At 43.8% G+C, this 18,522-nt stretch overlaps 1 protein-coding gene across 1 annotated transcript in view; it reads right to left on the bottom strand.

Annotated features, from left to right (window-relative positions):
• Positions 1 to 18,409, bottom strand: part of NPS (neuropeptide S) — a 57,623-nt gene extending 39,214 nt beyond the window's left edge. The window contains exon 1 of the mRNA XM_080596645.1: positions 432 to 18,409. The gene's annotated coding sequence lies outside the window, so the exon portion shown is untranslated. The remainder of the gene's footprint in view (positions 1 to 431) is intronic.
• Between the last annotated feature and the right edge of the window lie 113 nt (positions 18,410 to 18,522).

Raw genomic sequence — 18,522 nt, 5'->3', positions numbered from 1 at the left:
GGGAAGGGAAGGGAAGGGAAGGGAAGGGAAGGGAAGGGAAGGGAAGGGAAGGGAAGGGAAGGGAAGGGAAGGGAAGGGAAGGGAAGGGAAGGGAAGGGAAGGGAAGGGAAGGGAAGGGAAGGGAAGGGAAGGGAAAATAGCAGCTGGGGCCTGAAGAGAGCCAGCTTGTGCTAAAGGCCCATTTTAAAAAACAAACACAGCTTCAAGATATTATCCTGATGCGGGAATGCCAATGATGGTGTCTAACCAACTCTTGTATCCTCTGGTGGTTTCTTTTCCATCCATTTAGGCACTCCAAAAATCCCATGTAGCATAACTGGCTACAGCCAAAGCAACAGCAAAGGGAGCCTGTACTACTTCTGCTCATCCTACATCAGCATTGCTCCAGATGTACATACAGTCACAGCTGGCCCAGCAATTCACTTTTTTACCTTTTATTCTCCTGAAGGTAAAGGCTGAAAAACTCTGCAAGAGCTCCATTCCACCAGAAGATAAAAAGTCAGCAGAAAGCTCCCTGAAAATACTTTTCCAATGCAGATGAGATAATGACTGTTTCCCCAAGAGTATCGTATCCCAAGTCAAAGAGTAAAAAAATGCTTTGTGAAGTGGGAGAGAAATTCTTTATTTTCAATATGAAACATTTTGTGATGATGCTTAGCCAGCCAATGACCGGAATGTCAACTAAACAGATAAAAAGACAACCACATATTCTTGGACAAGTCATATTTTTACTATAACCACTTTTCCCTTCTGCAGATAAACTTCTCTACAAGTTTATAAGAGAGAGTGAGGCAGGGAAATGTAAAGCAATAGTAAAGAAGCAATCCATGCCAATTTACAGGCAGCTGGGGCTAGCAGGTCAAAGACATCAGGAGTTTCTGGAGACAATTCTGGATGCTGGTTAAAAACCTGAAAATGTCACAGGTTTCTTTTATGTCACATCAGTTGTCCCCCTCTCCTGTTCTATTGTGTGTAGAGCAGAAAAATGCTTGGACTGAAAGGTCCTTGAAAGAAAAAAAGGTGATGGTACTGCCCCAGGGGAAGCTGATGGAAAATTCCAGGTGTTCCCTTGTCTACCTTTGCCCATTGCATAATCTATCAGCAAATAAGACTCTAGAACTTTGTGCAATTATTTTATTCCGTGTTAAGCTGAGAAATAAGAATCAATACTTATTCTGTATATCACAATCCTGTGTTTATCCCCCAAAAATGTAATTAAGCTGATAGCCAGAGAGACTGTATAGCAACAAACATATGGACTATGCATGTTACACACACATTATGAAGCCAATTATTTTGTGAAATAGCTAAGAACTTCAGGAATTTTTGGAAGTGAAGGAAAACAGCATGCAATTATAAATTAAGTGCCTAAATTATTTGAGATTATCATTTCAGGCAGGTTTGCTATGTTATAAAGTTTTTTGTACTTGCTTCTAAGACTGTGATTTATCTTGCACTCCATCATTTATTTTGTAATAGTACATCTCTCTTAGCAGAGCCTTCAATGATTTTCATAATTAGGATCTTTGCAGAGGTTTGATTTCATTTGTAACATTTGCGTCTATTTACCTGAAATTTCTTTGAGCCAATTAAAGTATATTTTTATACAACCCTGTCCTACAGTGACAGAAAACTGGAAAATAGACTCTTGCAAATACTCCAGCTCATTAACTTTGTTAGTAAGATGTCGTGAGAGAACCAATGTAAACTTATTTCTAAAATAGGTCCCATGAAGGACTTCATTCATCTGCAGCAAGCAGGAATCGAGTGTTCCTACCTGTCTATAATTCATTGCCTCATTTGACCACAGAAAAGGGGATGGCCATGTTTGCTGCCCGTGATGTCAGCCAGAAAAGTACATGTTAAAGTGATTACCTTGGAAAGTAGAGTTTTTCAGTCTTCCTCCAGTTTTATTCTGGAACAGGCAGCAGGCAGTTCCTGGTACAGGGGTGCCATTTGGTAGCTATGACTTTTGAAGTGACTTTTAGTTGGATCCAGGTTCAACAACCATGAAAATTCTAGGATTTCAGTAACAACTGCAGAAATCTAGACTTTCACTGCCTATCAAATAAATGAGAAATCATTACTAGGAAAAAAAAATCAATTAGAAAAATATTATCATAGAAGAACATTCTCAGCTGAGAAGTAAAGGGTAATTTGTCTTAAACTTGGGTAATGCTTGTGGAAGTGATGTCCTTTTAAACATTTGCATCAGCCTGGTTTGCATTTCTTTGTGTCATTATCAACACCCTGAGCATGGGAATGAGTTGGGTACACTAATTACAACAAAGAGAATGCACAAGAATAATAATAAAATAAATAAATAAAAATGCTGAAATGAAATGTCCACAATGATTGATTATAAAATATTTCAGTAACAATAACGTCAAGTATTTTAGGATGTGCTGGAAAATTTAGGCATTCTGCGCAGTGACTGTAGGCAGTAGTCAAATAGCACAATACCTACAATGACAGCAGTAACATCTTCACGACTTTTAATTACTTTGCCTGCTTTCACCACGTTTGCAAGGACTTTGGCTATCCGTGAGACTGCCACCCCAAAAACGAGCCCCCTGGCAGCTGGCAGCCAGCTCCGCGTGAGCCAGCTCTTCGCCGTAGGGACAGGAATTTGTCTCGAGGCGTGGAGAAGTCTTTGTTGCTGCCTGCAGACATCTCCCAAGTCAATTCACACAGCGGGCCAGGTGGGAGGAAAGACACAACATTGCAGCGCGTGCGACGCAGCAGCTCGACCCTTTCAGCATTAAATTCTGAGGCACGGGGTACGGTGAGGATGGAAGTGATGGATTAAGCGAGTGTTTTTATGTCAGAGGCATTACCAGCAATATTTTATGTCTGCTTTGCATCGCAGTTAGTGACAGAGAGTATTAGCACAAAAGTGAGCTAAGAAGCAAGCGCCCTAAACCTGCCTGGGGGACTGCCGGAGCGACGGAAGGAGCAGAGCGGGGCTGAGGCGATGCCTGCGGCCAGGAGGCCACGGGGGGAGCGATCCTTCATTGACGGCAGGCTGCGAGGGGCTCCCCACAATGCTGCAGGGACGGGCTTCGACAAGGTCCTGTCCTGGCACTTGTGTTATTCACTGTCTGAAAGCAGCCCAGGAACACGAGCCAGGGGCGAGGACCACGTCCCGCCTCGCATTAGGAGAAATAAGCTGTCAGACAAAGCGTCCCGAGATGTACCCGATATTTTTGGAGGACGCTGCGGCGGATGGCTTAAACCGTGCTTGTCAGCGCACACTGTTGACAAAGGAGCTGTCAAAAAATGGATGTCCTCAGAAACGAAGCACTGCGTGAACGTTGATCACAATGATAATTATTTTGCGGTTTGAAGAGGAACATTTTTAACATCAGAGAGCTGCGAATAACGTTCCTTTTCCTGTCAGCTATCAGCAAAGGTCTCAACGAACCCAAGGTAGCACACGTCTGCCTGACAGGCTCTCCCTGCCTGGGAAACGTTTCTCAGTAGCAATGAGCAAAATGCCACAGGACATCGTAAACGAAGACGGAAAAGGAACAAAATCTCGCTGAAGGGATAAATCTTCTTCATGGCGATGTTGCACAACAAGGAAGAAGCCCAGTCAGTCAAAATTGTGTGGCTGTTTTTGTAAGTGGGTTTCTGCAGCCAGCAAAGCTCCCTCTCCTGACGCTTCCCTGGTGGACCACCGCGGCTCCTTGCCCCTCGCGGCCTGGCAGAGCGCCTTTTAGTCTGTGCTGTACAGCTCTCCTTCCCAATGGAGAAAGGCTTTCCCTCAGCTCCCTACTTTTGCTAGGATAACATCCAGGTCCAAAAGCACTGGAAAAGGATTGGAAACCTCCGATTCCTTCATTTTTTTCATTCTCCTGCTTTCCCTCTGCAATCCGTTGCCTGCCTTCATGCCGGCCTCTCTCAAGACAGCACAAGTCTCTTGCTCCTGAGCGGACACTGAAGTTCTTCACAGACGTTGGGTGATTTCAGTGGTTGTTATGAAATGCAGGGGGTGAAAATGCCCCTTCTCTGCCTCTAACAGTTACAGGCACTGGTTTTCAGGCATCAGCCACAGGAGTGGCATTTCACAGCACCGGGCAGGCAGAATGGGGCCACGCACGAGCAGTTACTGCAGCCCAGCGTGTGCGTGCAAAGGCACTCGGAGCCAGGCTCTTCTCTCACTGAGGCTTTTGCGAAAACCTCTTCTGATTTAAGAAGTCACACAGAGCTGGAGCACACGGGTGTCTTTTACTGGTGTACAGACGCAAGACTACTCCAGCATGGAGTCTGTGTCCAAAATGGCGTGGCAGGACCACCAGCTTCCAGGGCTGTGACATTAAAAACAACGCGAACAGTACCAACAACAACACAAAACTAGTTTGTGTATACTAATAGCCTGGGTGAGCAAAACCAGTATGAAAAGCTTTGGCTTTCCACGGGTTAAAAACACTGCTAGTGCCAGTGCGCGTGTAACCATTCGGTTTGGTTTCCAGACAGACGCGGTTGTTCCTCACGGCCGGGTGCTGTCAGGAGCGTGCTGTGGGGATGCAGCCTGAAATGTGACAATCGACCGGGGCTGCTTCATTACTTAAGGCAGGTGACACGGCTTGTGTAAAGGTCTGGGAGAAATTCTGCCTCAGGTCCTGGCCGAGTGCTGCTCCACCGGCAGTGGGTCTCCCGAGCAAGCAGCCCACGTGAAGACGGATGTGAGGTGCGGTGCAGGCAGAGAATGAAACGACCCCGTGGAGTGCAGGGTGAAGAAAGCAGAGCTGAAATAAAGCTGAAGGTGACTAACTGGGCAAGATCTCTCCAAAGTGAAAAGCTTCCAGATTGCTGGGCTGCGGTACACACCTCAGAACAGGACTCTAGGATATCTGCGTGGTGTTGCCATTAGTATCGAAGCATGCACACACAATAGCAAGGTGCAGGCACACATATAAATACTGCTGGGGAAATATTTTTAAGTTTCGCTACACAGAATGAGGGTTTGTAAACCATTTATTCAGCTAAACTGGGTGGTCTCATAGTCAGAGCCGGACTATTACTCACATATGATAAGTAACTCACTGCTCTTCGAACCTTTCATAATAATTAAATAAGTAACCTTGAAACAAACAAACAAACAAACAATTATTTTTGTGTAGCTAGTAAGATTTCAATTGTTTGTTGCTTTTTTGAAACTCCTTACGTCTTCCTTTAAGCATGCTCTGTGTCCCAGGAGCAAAGATCACTGTCAGATTTGATGGTTCCCTGTAGCACAGGGCCACAGAAAAAAGAGTTTCAATTTTTTTGTATGTAATTTAAGAGCCACTTTGAACATTCAAATGACCTAATACTCCTAAGTAATGAAGCCATAGTGAATATATAGGTTAAAATTAAAATAGGTCTAAATTTCTGAGAAAGCATGTATCAATGCATGCCCTGAAAAGAACAAGCTGAGAAGAAAGTGCAGAAAGGAATGAAAATGAAGAGGTACACCCCCTTACCCGGAATGTGAAAGTCAGAAAAATGATACCAGTGATGAGAAATCTAATGTTTTTTGTTTGTTTGTTTGTTTGTTTCCCCCCCAAAATAACCACATGCCACTGTCAGGTATTTTATGCATGTAACCCCAGTACCAGGAAAGCATGAGAAAATGCTGTGTCGGTCACGGGCATGTGAAGGTCCCGTCTTATTCAAGGCAACAGAAAATAGAAACGTTGGGACATAAAAGTCTCCGGTGACAGACTCGGGAAGCCCACGGTAACAGCCAGGTAAATGATTCTGGGCACACAGCCCCCTCGTAACCTCTGTCGCAAGGCTGTCAGGGCACCACGCACACCCCAGCAGCCTCCCGACAAGTGTCGGAGCTTTCAGCCAAAATGAGAGCAGGCAGAGTCCGAGCGGCTCTGCGCAGGTCTGGCTGGGACAAGGAGGAAAAGGTCTTCCTGGGACACCACCTCACCACGTCACATCCTACCTTCTGCAGCTGGCAGAGACGTCAGATAGCATCTCAGCAGCGAGTGCCACGGGACTTTTTGTTTCCTCCGAAGCGGTGCTCCCAATCCTCAGCAAAGGCCACTTCACTCCTCATCAGCTCCGCGCCCGGCGGCGGGGCTTTAGAAGAACCGCGGTCACAGCTTCATCGAAACTGAGGTGAAAGGCAGTTTGATTTCGCTGGAAGTGAGTACAGAAAGTGCTCCTGGAAGTGGAAGCACAGTTCTGGGGGAGACGAGTCAGAGCGATGACATCGCGCTTCTACTCAGCTGCTTACTGGGCTATTTTACTAAGCTGCTTAATACAATCAGAAACGTGCCACTGAAAGCACCTTTCAGTGTGAAGGCTATTATACATATTTAGTGGTCTGCCCTTCAGCCACTGTTTGCCGAAACCCTGATTTTCAGACCTTGCACATATGACTTTAATGGAAAACCAGAGCAGTACCCGTTTATTTCACTGGCACACGCACGTCAATGTGAGCACGTAGCCGCAGTCTGCGTAACTGCCCACGGCAGCCCTCGTCAGCCCAGTACTGCAACCCCTTGGTGGGAAGGGTTTTAAAGCTGCCAAAAACAGGTTCCCACTATCCCGTGTCCTCCTCAAGGTGCCAAGCATAACGATCACATTTCTTTAGGCACCTGATCTGCAGTTCATCAGACCCAGCCAACCCCGTACCACCCAATTCCTTCGGTACCTGGTGGCCTGTTCCTTCCCCATCTGACTCCCGTGCTTCTTTGCAGAAATCTTCCCTCCGTGCTGCAGGACACTGCCTTGAGGTGGAGCATCCGACTTGATGCTGGGAAGGCCCCTGCAGCCCCCACACCTTGTCTGGTACCACCAGCAACTTTTGTGCCTGCAGCCATCAAGGACACCGTGGTTCAGGTATTCAGGAGTTTTCCTTCCTGGCAAACTTCGCAATGGGGTAAGGTCTGTGTTGTGCAGGGTTAATTAACACTTAGGAGAGCCCAGGAAGCAGCAGTATCATCAATGAAGAATTTGTGCAGTGGTGGGGTGGAAAGATTGATAATTTTCAAAGCATGTTTACAGTCAAAATTAAAACAAACGCAATTTTAGCTATTGTGCGCTCTGAGATGGATTTTTTTATTTGCATCTGAAGAATTAAGAAGTGCTCTTACATGCAGTAGGGATAAAAACGCACTTAGTACAGATGCTGAAAGAAAGCATATCAGTGAACTGCACAGTGATTACGTTGTACCCTTGGGCAATAAGGCTGTCATAAAATTTCAAAACAAGATGTGAGAATCTAGGACAGTTCTGCGGTTGGGTCACAGTATTCGCTTTGCAGTCACATCCTCTATTTCCTAGTTTTAAATTAAACGGCAACATTTCTAGTATCAATTCACATGCTGTCACCGAAAATATGCACAAAAGCCTGACTAGATTTGGGAAGGAGAGGGGAGGATGTAATGGCAGGTGTTAGCTACAGGTCAACAGCAGTCATTGAACGAGGGAAATGGGGAACGTGAGCTCTTACCGCTTTGGTTCGAACCAGAGATCTTCAACTAGTTACCTGCTAGACTTAGAATTGGGATTTTTGTGCCAGGGAAGCACAGGGCTACACGGGTTTCTTTTATTAATAAAGCAATTCAAGGCATGAGAGATGCACTAGAGGGAGGTCACCAAGAAGTCAATTTTAAACATCTAAATCTGAGCCATGCCTTGGAGAAGTCCATTCACTCCTATCCTGCTCTCCTCTATTTTTACTTTTTTTTTTTAAAATAAAAATATAAAAAAGACAAAAAAATGAAAACCAAACAAAAACACTCACCAGGGTCTTGACCCCATTCTAATGAGGAAGAGGAAGTTTTGAAGCCACAACAAACACCTGTGCAACAGGGAAGCGATTTATCTGCACAGCACAAACCAGAATGCCTGTATCAACACATTAGCGACAGTCTTTGGTGCAGGTTCAATATTTGTGCTTTTAACAGAACCAATGCAACACCAAAACACCAAATTTACCGGCTGTAGTGAAACAGCAGGTCTGTCCTAAGAGCTAAACCAACGTCTTGCTGTGGCCAAGGAGGGGCGAGCCCCGGATCCCGCGGTGCCGACCCCTGGGGGCCCCTCCGGGACACCCGCCGTGCACCACGGCCCTGCAGCGTCAGCAGAAATACAGCTCGTCCTCGAGCGGCGAGGATGATTTCCAAAGGTAATTGATGTCTTTTTAGCCTGCAACTGTCAAAGTGTATTGAGAATAATAGAGCCTGGCAAGCCGAAAGTTGAAAGAGAAATTGTAAGATTGATCCGCTTCGGGGTCTGAATTTTAACACTAAGTTTGCACTGCACTTTTACCAGGATAGTATCGAACAAATATTTCCCTTTAAATAAAGGAACGAAGGAAAAATGTGCTAACGCTTACAGCAGAGAACAAAACATTCAAAATCCGGACTTCTCCCCTTAACTTTATCGGAATGGTTGAATCCCATTTCTCTTAACAGCTACAACGCGCCTGATAAGAGCAACGTGTTGGGAAGTGGAGGTCATCTAGAATGATAAAATCAAATCCATTTAACTGAAAATGCTTTTAAATCCATCTCAGACGCATGCTACCGCATTGCCAACTTCCCTGTACTGCAGAGGCAGATGGAGAGATCTGCAGTGAGAATTTAAAGGCCGAGGTGACTGAGAGCCTTGATTCATTTCGGAAGGGACAGGGAAAGCCACAGGGAGCCACAGAAGCTGGAGACCCCATCGAGAGCACAGGGAAGGCTCGCTGAAGGCTCCTGCACATCAGCTGTGCGAATCCTCGTGCAGATATTTACCTAGGGAAAGGACCTGGTTTTCCAGGGCTGAACATCCCCCAGCTCGGTTTTCAGGCTGCGAAATGCACAGACTTCCCTTTCTGTAAATCTCCTCTGTTTGTGAGCTATTTTAAAACCTCAGAGGCATTAAAACAAACAAACAAAAACCACACACACACAAAAAAAAAACCCTCACAAACAACAGCAAACACTGAGCTAAAACACAGCTCCAGGAATGACAAAGCAATGAAACTCTCACTGACCTCCGTGAGGCCGGGCTATTAACGTGCACACCCCCCGGGCAGCCTTCTGCTGCACCCAGCTTGCTCAGCTGAGGTTTAGGACCAGATTTACGTAAGACGGAGAATTACACGGTGTAATATGGAGAAGGCTTAAGCAGTAAAACAGCTTCACCACAGAACTGAAATGGCACTACTTATATACACTTCCCTTTTTTTTTTTTTTTTTGCAAGTAAGAGATATTCATGCCTGTGTCATTATCCGAATCTCAATACAACGGTTGGAGCTGTTAATTTTGATGGCCTAGTTTACATAAAGTTAAACAAACAAGCAAAAAATAGCATATAATCAGAAGTATGTAATCTTGTACGTCAATTCAACAGGAAAATCAGGTAGCACTGCCAATACCGATTTCAGATTAACCGTGCAAGTTAGCCCCTATTTCCTCAGGCACCTTCCAGATTTGAGCCTGTTTAAGGTGTCGCAGTGTTATTACGGATGAATATGAACAAATACAGACTGCTAATTTCCACATGCTCTTGCAGAAAAGTACCAAACATCTCTGGTACTGTGTGTGTTTTTTTACCTTCCCACCAGCTGTTACACCAACAGCATGCACAAGAGCCAGAGAACTTTGCCTAAACTTTGCTTGTAGAAATAGAGGCCAGAAAATAAACTATTTTTCATTCTGAGGGGAAAAATATATATATATATATATATATATGTATTTATTTATTTATTTTTCCTGCGAAACACAAATTATCCAATGGTAACCTTGAACTTCTTCACGGACTGACACATTTAAAAAAAATCAGGGCATGTATTTATATTTCTAAATTAAAAAAAAAATAAAATTAAAAATAGAAGCCTGGAGAAGAGAAAGGAAATAAAAAGCATTCGTTTTTAGGGGACTATTATCTAGAAAATTCATGTGGCATTTTCTGTAACACAAGCAAAACCCAGACCTCATTAGTGGGACTTCCTAATGAAAATATCTGTAATCTTGGAGTTACCCTCCCTCCCATGTAGATATAATAGTTGAGATTCAAAACACAATTATTTATAGAGGAGCTGAAAGTTCACTATTTCTAATTGTAAATGGAAAGAAGCATTTTGTTAGCACGTTCCTATGGAAGTGCTCATTTCGAGTCCTGGCATTTAGGCACTGCCCATCGCCAGGACGGAGCCCATGCGGGTAACCCCGGGTTGGCACCACGCAGCCCAGTGACCGCCCAGTGCTCCTTCCTCACCCAGAGGGAGCAAGCTTTCTCTCTCAATAAATTCGGGGAAAATAGCTGGATACCAACTTCTAGGGAGGAACTGAAGGCAGAGGATGCTGCCTTCTCCGACAACACACAACAGACCAGTTAGGGCTTGTTCAGCTTCTGCAGCGATGTGTAAGAGGGCTGCAAGCAGCTAACAGACGAAAACGATGCAGCAATGAGTTATTGGCTGACACACGCTGAATGCAGCCCAAATTTGAAGAGCTCCTCAGCTAAGCAAAGGCATGGCCACTGGCCCTGATGGAGAAACCACATCCTCAGTGTTGAGTTGCCACCATCGAGAGATGCCCCAACACCTCAATGGCACCTTGACTGTCACCTTGACCAAGGACTCGGTGATTTAGCAACTCCCAACTCCCTTCCCATTTTCTTCTTCTTTTTCTTCTTCCCTTTTTATTATTTTTTTTCTTTTATAACTCATACCATTCTGTCAAGTACTGTTCTTCTTCTTACGTGCTTAATCTTGCCTCACAAATCCTACCCTACGCCAGAGCTTCCCTCCCCGCACCACCAGTTGCTGAGCCCAAGGAGGGGCAGGAGGCTGCTGGTGAGATGGGGCTACCCGGAAGAAGAAGTGGGGAAAAGTAAGAGAATGTATTTAAAGTATTTCATAACATATATAATCCATTGAACTGTCAAAGCTAGTCTTCATGTGAAAAAAAGCACATTTTTAGTGCCGTAGATGAGACATTAATTATTTTACAGATAATTTCTGACCCATCATCATAACGATTGAGCCAAGTGCTTGACAGACCATGATGAGCGCTGGTAATTAAACGCTTTGGATGGCGTACTCGCTCCTTTTTCAGTTCATTATAAATGAGAGAAACAGCTCTCCCGCAGAAATCCTGCAAAACAAATGAAATTTTAACCTAGAGAAGTGTGTCACAGTTCTGACTTCCCCCTCTGAAAGCGAATGCAGTGCTTAGGAAATAGAGATAAACCTGCAGCTCCTTTGCACTACCCTCTCTTAACAGCCTCTCTCCCCCACCTGCCCCGTCCCTTCCCTCCCCTCTCCTGCACGCACAGGGTGGGTGCCCGCATCCTTCCCTGGCACACAGCGGCAGCCTGAGCTCTGCTTTGATTTTCCACTAGCTCTGCTCTTGCCTGAAGGTGCCTTCCTCTGCTCCATCATTTTGTTTTAAGAGAGAAGCGAAATGTAAGCGACATTCCTTTTATAGCTCTAGTACAGGTAAATTATCTGGTAAAATAGGTAAGTGCTTGGCTTGCTTCCCTTTGATTTTTCTTGCTGTGAAAATAAAACACGAGGGGCGTGCTGATTTATTCTGATCAGCACAGCGCAATAAAAGCATCATTTGATACCATATGTGCCAGCACAGCTACTTGTCTGAAAACACCCCTCATGCGATTTCAGGATACCCTAAAAGTCTGCTGCCCAACTACACCCACTTTTTGCCAAGAAATAAAAATCCTATGGCCCCAAATCTGCAGAGGCAAAGTCCTCGTGGCCTCCGGGCCATGCCCAGGACTGGGAGCGTGATTCCCAAATCCAGCGTGGAGCTGTTCCCTTTTTAAAATGTTCCCTCTTTAAACAACAGAAACCAAGGGAGAGGGTGGAAGGAGAAAGAGGAGGAAAAAAAAAAAAGAACATCTTAAATGCAAACATCAGTATTTAAAAAAAAAATAGGAGGCAGACAGGCGCTCGCTCCCGCGCAGGGCTTTGCGGTCACTGGTCACTTCCAATTAGATCGCACCCGCAGCTAATGGGCGCTGGCAGCCGGGAACAAGGAGCACTGGAGGAAAACAACTTCCACGCAGAGGATCTTTTTGCCCGGGTACTAGCATGGCCTGCAGGAGAAGGAAACCTCCCCGCTGCAGCCTAGGTGGCCTTTTGCAGCTAACCCGCAGCCTTACCGACAACGGAACAGAGCACCGAGGATCGAGACCCCATCATCACCGAGTTCTGGCTCACCACCACTCCCAGCTGACTTCTAATTCACTATCGTTTACACGCCCTCCTAGCTTGAACTGTGGATTAACTGCACGGATGACAGTCGCTTGTATTAAATAAAATCCAAACTCAGCTCTTGCCACCCAGGGATACCAGCAGTATTTTTGTCTGAGTAGCTCTTGAAAGAATATTAATTATTGGGGCAAATTGGATGTGTTTAATGATTATTTATTTAAAAACAAAACCAAAGTAAAACAGCAAATCCCACTTTATACTACAGTCCCGGATGAACAGACATAGGTTTTATGGCAAGACTTCTCCTTAATGCTACCAACACTCCAGAAAAGCAATCTCACCCACTTCAGCAGAAGTATTACATCTGTACCAGGAGAAATAACGTGAGACAGAAATGATGCATGCGTGTGCTACGGGCATAAACGCACTGCTAGCTTGCAGTTTCACCACCCTGAAGATGTTTAACACATACCTTGGGCCAGCTTTCAGAGGTGCTTCACCCCTCTCGGTGGTTTATCATGCTTTTAGATTTACTAACGATCCTGGCTGCCCGTGTCAGGTATTGCACTTGACAGGGAAGGTCTGGCACAAAAGCCCTGTACAACCTGTCACAGCCCTCTGCTCACCTCTGTATGGACCATCAGGTCAGTAATTAATGACAAAAACTGACCCTTTTTTTTAAAAAAAAAAATCTATTTCTAGTTTTTCCCTAGCATTTTTTTCTCTGAGGAATGAGTTAAAAATAACGTGCTGCAGCGAACAACACCAGCAAATATATCTGCCAACTGCACACAGTAATAAATACATGGGAAGAAGTTTATAGCCAGGACACTAAGACACTACTGACAGCCAGATCTCAACACGAGTATAAAAATAAATCAGAGCAGGCCTCCCTGCAATGACAGTGAGTAGAAGAAAACTACCTTACCTTTTGAGAGGATTTGATTTTTTTTTTAATTTATAGTTGTGGATTTTTTTTCTCCAAGATTTTGAGCACGTGATCAAAATTGGGGAAAATACATATAATTTTGTGAGAAACAATAATTACAGATCAAGTGAGCTCTCTGTATTCTGCAATGACTTCTCTCCCTACAAGAACGCACTTCCCAAACCAATGTTCATAACGTTAAATTAAATGTTAATAAGCATTTTAAATTGCATAATTTATGCTAATCTAAAAAATGTTTTGCCTAGACTGAAGCTGGTGGGGTTTCTTTACCTTGCAAATGTTTACACTTCTACATTAGTCATTTTTGATTCAACACAGCATGCGTGTCAAACTGTTTTAAAATGGTGTCTGGATACCTATTAATTTCCATAGGCTGTTTAATATTCTGCTACGTACTTTTTTTTTAGTTGAGACATTTTTTGGAGTTGCTCTTCCTCGGTTCTGTGCTGTCGCTGCAGTGATCCGTCATCGCTTGTAGGAACGATGGAGAAAGAAATCTCTTTTTAAATTGGGATTACGGTGCTGAGGAAACATAAGCACAGTCGTAAGAAAATCAACCCAGAGCACAGACATAAAACTTGGAAGAGCAGCAAACAGCAGGAGCACACACAAAAAATGCCTTATCTATAGGAAAACAATGTCACATTTGATTTTGTCTATGCTCTCCCTCTGTGCAGGACTCCCTCCAATGCTGATGACACCCTCTATTCCCCTCTGATGGAAACTGGCAGAAGGCCACAGCTTTCAATAACAGCAAAACAAGCATCTTTTCAAGCATCTTTTCAAGCATCTGTTAAGCAGCCAGACCTCCTGGTCTGGAAATACGTACAAGATTGATGATGCTTATTCTTGGTGATATAATTAATTAGGAGTACAGTTAGAAGCCCTGAGCTTTTTTGTATGACATGATGTGAGTAACTGGGCATTGCTTGCAGCGAAGACACCTCACTGGCGATAGGTAAGGCTCGGGGCAGCACTCACAACCTTTAGGGACCAACCAGATGTTGTCCCAAAAGCCCTTTCAGAGGCGTTTGTTAGGAATCATTTGACAAAGAAGAAAATTCAAACATAATTTGGGTTTCTTGCACCTTCAGAAGAAAAAAAAAAACATCCAAAAAAACTCACAGAAATAGGGTCTGTCAGGAAAGCTAAAGACCTGGAGAAGGTGCTGATATGGGCAGCTTATTGAAGCTGCTCTGAGCTCCAACTCAGAGGAAGCTTTATAATAATAATTTGCAAGTAACACAAATTAAAAATAAGCTGTCTGTACAGAAAGTGAAGCTTTACCACTGATTCAGTAGCATTAATACACTATGCTCAATGTTCCTCCATTTAAGTTCCCCAACCCCGCAATAGAGCTTGGGCTGCAAATATTGAAGTTCAACAGCATAAGAGCCAAACTGCAATGAAAAGCTGAATAACAGCCAAAACAATATGGATTCACCCCAAAACAGCAACATCTCACCACCGATAAAATCTCTACAAGCTTGGGATGGCAGACAGAGCTTGGGTAGCAATGAAACTTGGACGGTCAGCCTGGATTTTGAAAGGCATCCATGGACAGGTTGCTCTACCAAGATGGCGTGAAGGCAAAATGCAAAACAGAACCGCGTTGGGTCCCGTGGGCAGCGAGCCCGAGCCTCTCAGAGGGGTCAGCGCATGTCCTCACAACACTTTGGTTTGGAACCAGCTCATTCAGATGTGAAATGAGTTATTTAATTCAGCAACTTTGCATTAAATTGCTAGAATACAATACCGCACACACTGGAAATTCAAAAAAAAAAAAGAAAAAAGTCTGTCATTTGATAGAGAAACCTAATTTACAGTAATTATTCATGTCTACAGAACACATATGACAAAACCTAGGGAAATTAAAGATCCTATGAATAGGCTCCCTGTAGAACAGCTGGTTAGTGCCCAAGAACCAAGTATTTATACCGATCCACGCATTTCTGCATCACCAAGAAGATGGCAATTGCAAGCCTGAAATTCAGTTTAGATCCATGAAAAGTACAAACGTAGAAAAAGGAAACTGAAATGTCAGAGCAGCTGGACCTCGCAGTTCCCATGACCACATTAATGCTGAAAGCCGGTGATACAGGAAAACCCTGAGTATTTCACTGTTCAAACTCACACGCATGCTTAGTCTTTTTTGCATGGCATATTCTGAACGTGCTACAATCTGTTGCTTCATCACAAGGGCCGGTGTAGATGCGTATGGAAAAATGCCTTACTGAGTGTGTGAGTGGAGGGAGTCAAGTGCCTATACAAGGAATGTATAGGAACCTTACTAAAAAGAGGTAATTGTGAATATCCATCGTGGGACAGTTGGTATCATGGAGCTCCTTGCCTGGAAGGGTCCCCAGAAAGGTCACTGCAGTTATAGGAGAGATGCCTAGTGAGAGGCAAGAAGGTGCACATCTCCAGTAGTCAATGAAGGAAGACGTTTTACGTTAAAAAACGTGTGCTTGGATATAGGCATGCATATGTATACATGCACATGTATGTTCTCAGATAAATGAGTATTCTAGAAACAATACTTGCTCCTTCTCGGGTTTGCAGCCAATCCCGCTCCCCCCCCAACATGAGATACTTGTTACCTTCAGAAGGTAAGTCTTTAGCCTTATTCATCCATCACAGACACATATATATCTTCTTTCCATCACTCTTCTGTGCAAACAAAGACACATACCACAGGCGTCCATGGTAAAGAATAATACATGCATTAAGACAAAACTGGATTTAAGAACATTTTACTGTCAGAATTTGTGGTATCACCAGAGACATCTGCAGTAATCATAAATGTCAATTACAGAAAGTGGCTTAAGAACTGACCTTTGCATTGAGCTTCCCGCTGAAAATAAATTTGATTAAAAAACAAGAAAGTGCTGCACACCAAAGCTTTTGTGGTATCGCATGGGACTGATGAGAATTGACATGTACACCTCTGGAAATTACCCTCTCGGTCCCAAGCTAAGACTTAGAGAATTAGTATTAAGGGCTTCTCAATTTTATTAAGGGACTGTGAGTTAACTTCCACTAAGTAAATATACGCCAACTTTCAAGAAGTAAAAATTGCTAGCCATTAAAATGGCCAGTTTTCTCATACTATTTTCTCATGTTTTCCCACAGCTGGTTTTCTCATGCTATTTTCCCGTGTTTTCTCCTACTGTTTAGAAACCTGACATCTCTAAATATTTATTATTTTCTTTCCAGGGCAATTTCTGTTGCCAAGTTGTGTATTGCTCCCAGAGGAGCGCGGTGTGGCAGCGGGCTGACCCTGCAGCCGCCAAGCACAGGGCACTGCCGTGCCTCAACGCGCAGGCAGCTCGCCGCTCACTCCCCGCAGTGGGATGGGGAGAGAATCGGGAAGGTAGCAGCGTGACCACACGTGGGTTGGGACAGGGACACTTTACATCTTGGCCGTGTCCCCTCCCGGCTCCTGGTGCACCCCAGCCCCTCGTAGGCAGGGCCGCATGAAGAGCTGTAAAGGCCTCAGCTCTGTGCGACCACTGCTCGGCAACAACTGAACTGCAGTATGTTATCACCCCTATTTTCATCAAAAATACAAACGAGAGCACCATATGATCTTCTGCAAAGAACGTTAACTCCATCCCAGCCAAAACCGGAACAACATTCATGCTGATTTTCCTCATTTCTATCGACTGGGCCATGGGGGCATTAGCACAGCTTACTCTGGATATGGCTGTGCTTCACTTCACAAATTCCGTCAGAGATGTAAACCTGGCACCCAGAAATAAAGACACTACTTGGGAATAACTGTACTGACCCAGACAAGTCCGAGTGGAGGGACGGGAGTGAGGTTGATCCCTGGCCAGAAGGACTTTTCTCAAAGGGAAAACTCCTGGCCCCTGCAGATACTGCTACGGCCCTGCACATGGCCTGTGGAAGACACGGAGGGATCAATCACCTTTCCTGACAGTTCTCTGTTGGCATGCCTCAACCCTCGTGAGTACGTGGGGGAGTGATGTCACTTTGGGTAAAATTAAACAACCTTCCTTTCCTGTATTTTCTCATATTGGGCTCTTCTACATCAGCTGAGCTGTGCTGCAAACAATGGCACAAGAAATTCATACTGCATTTGGATGGTCTGCTACAATACTGCTGGAGTATAAAGGAAGAAAATATACTGTAGGAAAAATAACAGCCTTCGCAGGATTGTTCATTGCTTAGAGACTGTAACTGAATTAGTTTCTGAATTTGCTGAACTGTGTTTTTACAACACTTTGAGGAGGGTAATGATTCGTTCTGGCTGGGTTTTATACGAGTTAGCAGCCTAGAAGCTGTTAGATTGTAAAAATGGTGACAATTTGGGTCTGAAAATGAATCTAAGAGTCTGATTTTCAATTCCCAGTCTCAGTTTGTATATTTGTAAAACACATACATGTACAAGATTTAAAGTTTGTAGTGCAAGACCAATTTGAAACTCTCTCTCTTACTTGAGGAGTCTTGCAGGGCCAAATTATAACACTTGCATGAGCACAGGAATTTGTTAAGGATGTGTGAAAACAAACACATTATCAGAAATACAATTTATAAGCATCCAGTTAAAGGTACATGTGAAAATCTCTTGCTATCCTTCACAAAGTAAATTGAACAGAAAAGAGGAAAACTCACCAGCATCCCAACGCAATATTCAGCAGAGTAACAAGATCAGCATCTAAAGCAATTTTCAATTAAATTAATGACATATGGACTTAATGTTGTAATACGTTGTTGATCGTCTGCAGAAGGAATATCTGATCAGCTGTAGCCAGGAATCCTTCTGAGCTTGTTTCTCTTGAATGGAGATTATACTAATACCAAAACAAATAGGGAGGTGTAGGACAATATATAACAGCAAGTTCTGAGATATTCTAATAGCTGATGTTATCTCATATTGCAAGAAAAAGTGCTTGTTTGACCCAAAGCTCCGTGATGTTTCCGAGCAAAATTAACAGAATACAGAATTGACTATGAGACGCTTTTTATTAAAGGGCAACCTCTCTGACTTTGCAACATTATTGTTTTACTGCTGAGTAAATCATGCTTCTGCCTGCTACTTGCATCATGTAGCAACTACTTGATGTAGAAAACATTACCTAAAACTCACCTGTTTTCTGAAGTGTTCAGCAACCAAAAAATATGTAAGCCATCATTGTGAGTTCTGCCAGCATACAAAGATGCATGTTTCTAGTGCTGCAATAACTGTGTTTTGCCTCAGTTTTGTACTACATACATGCAGGAAAAAGCATATCAATACTATGAAAGACTGCAGTTTTATCACAAACTCCCTCAAAACAGTTCAGAAAACAAACAAACAAACAAAAAAACGAAGTTAGTATGTAAGTAGTCCTATATTGAGTATAATAGTGAAATCCTGTGAGAATGAAAAGC

The sequence above is a fragment of the Anser brachyrhynchus genome, assembly GCF_964034855.1.
Source record: "Anser brachyrhynchus genome assembly, chromosome: 6".
Lineage (NCBI taxonomy): Eukaryota > Metazoa > Chordata > Aves > Anseriformes > Anatidae > Anser > Anser brachyrhynchus.
This window is presented reverse-complemented; position numbering and strand designations above follow the sequence as displayed.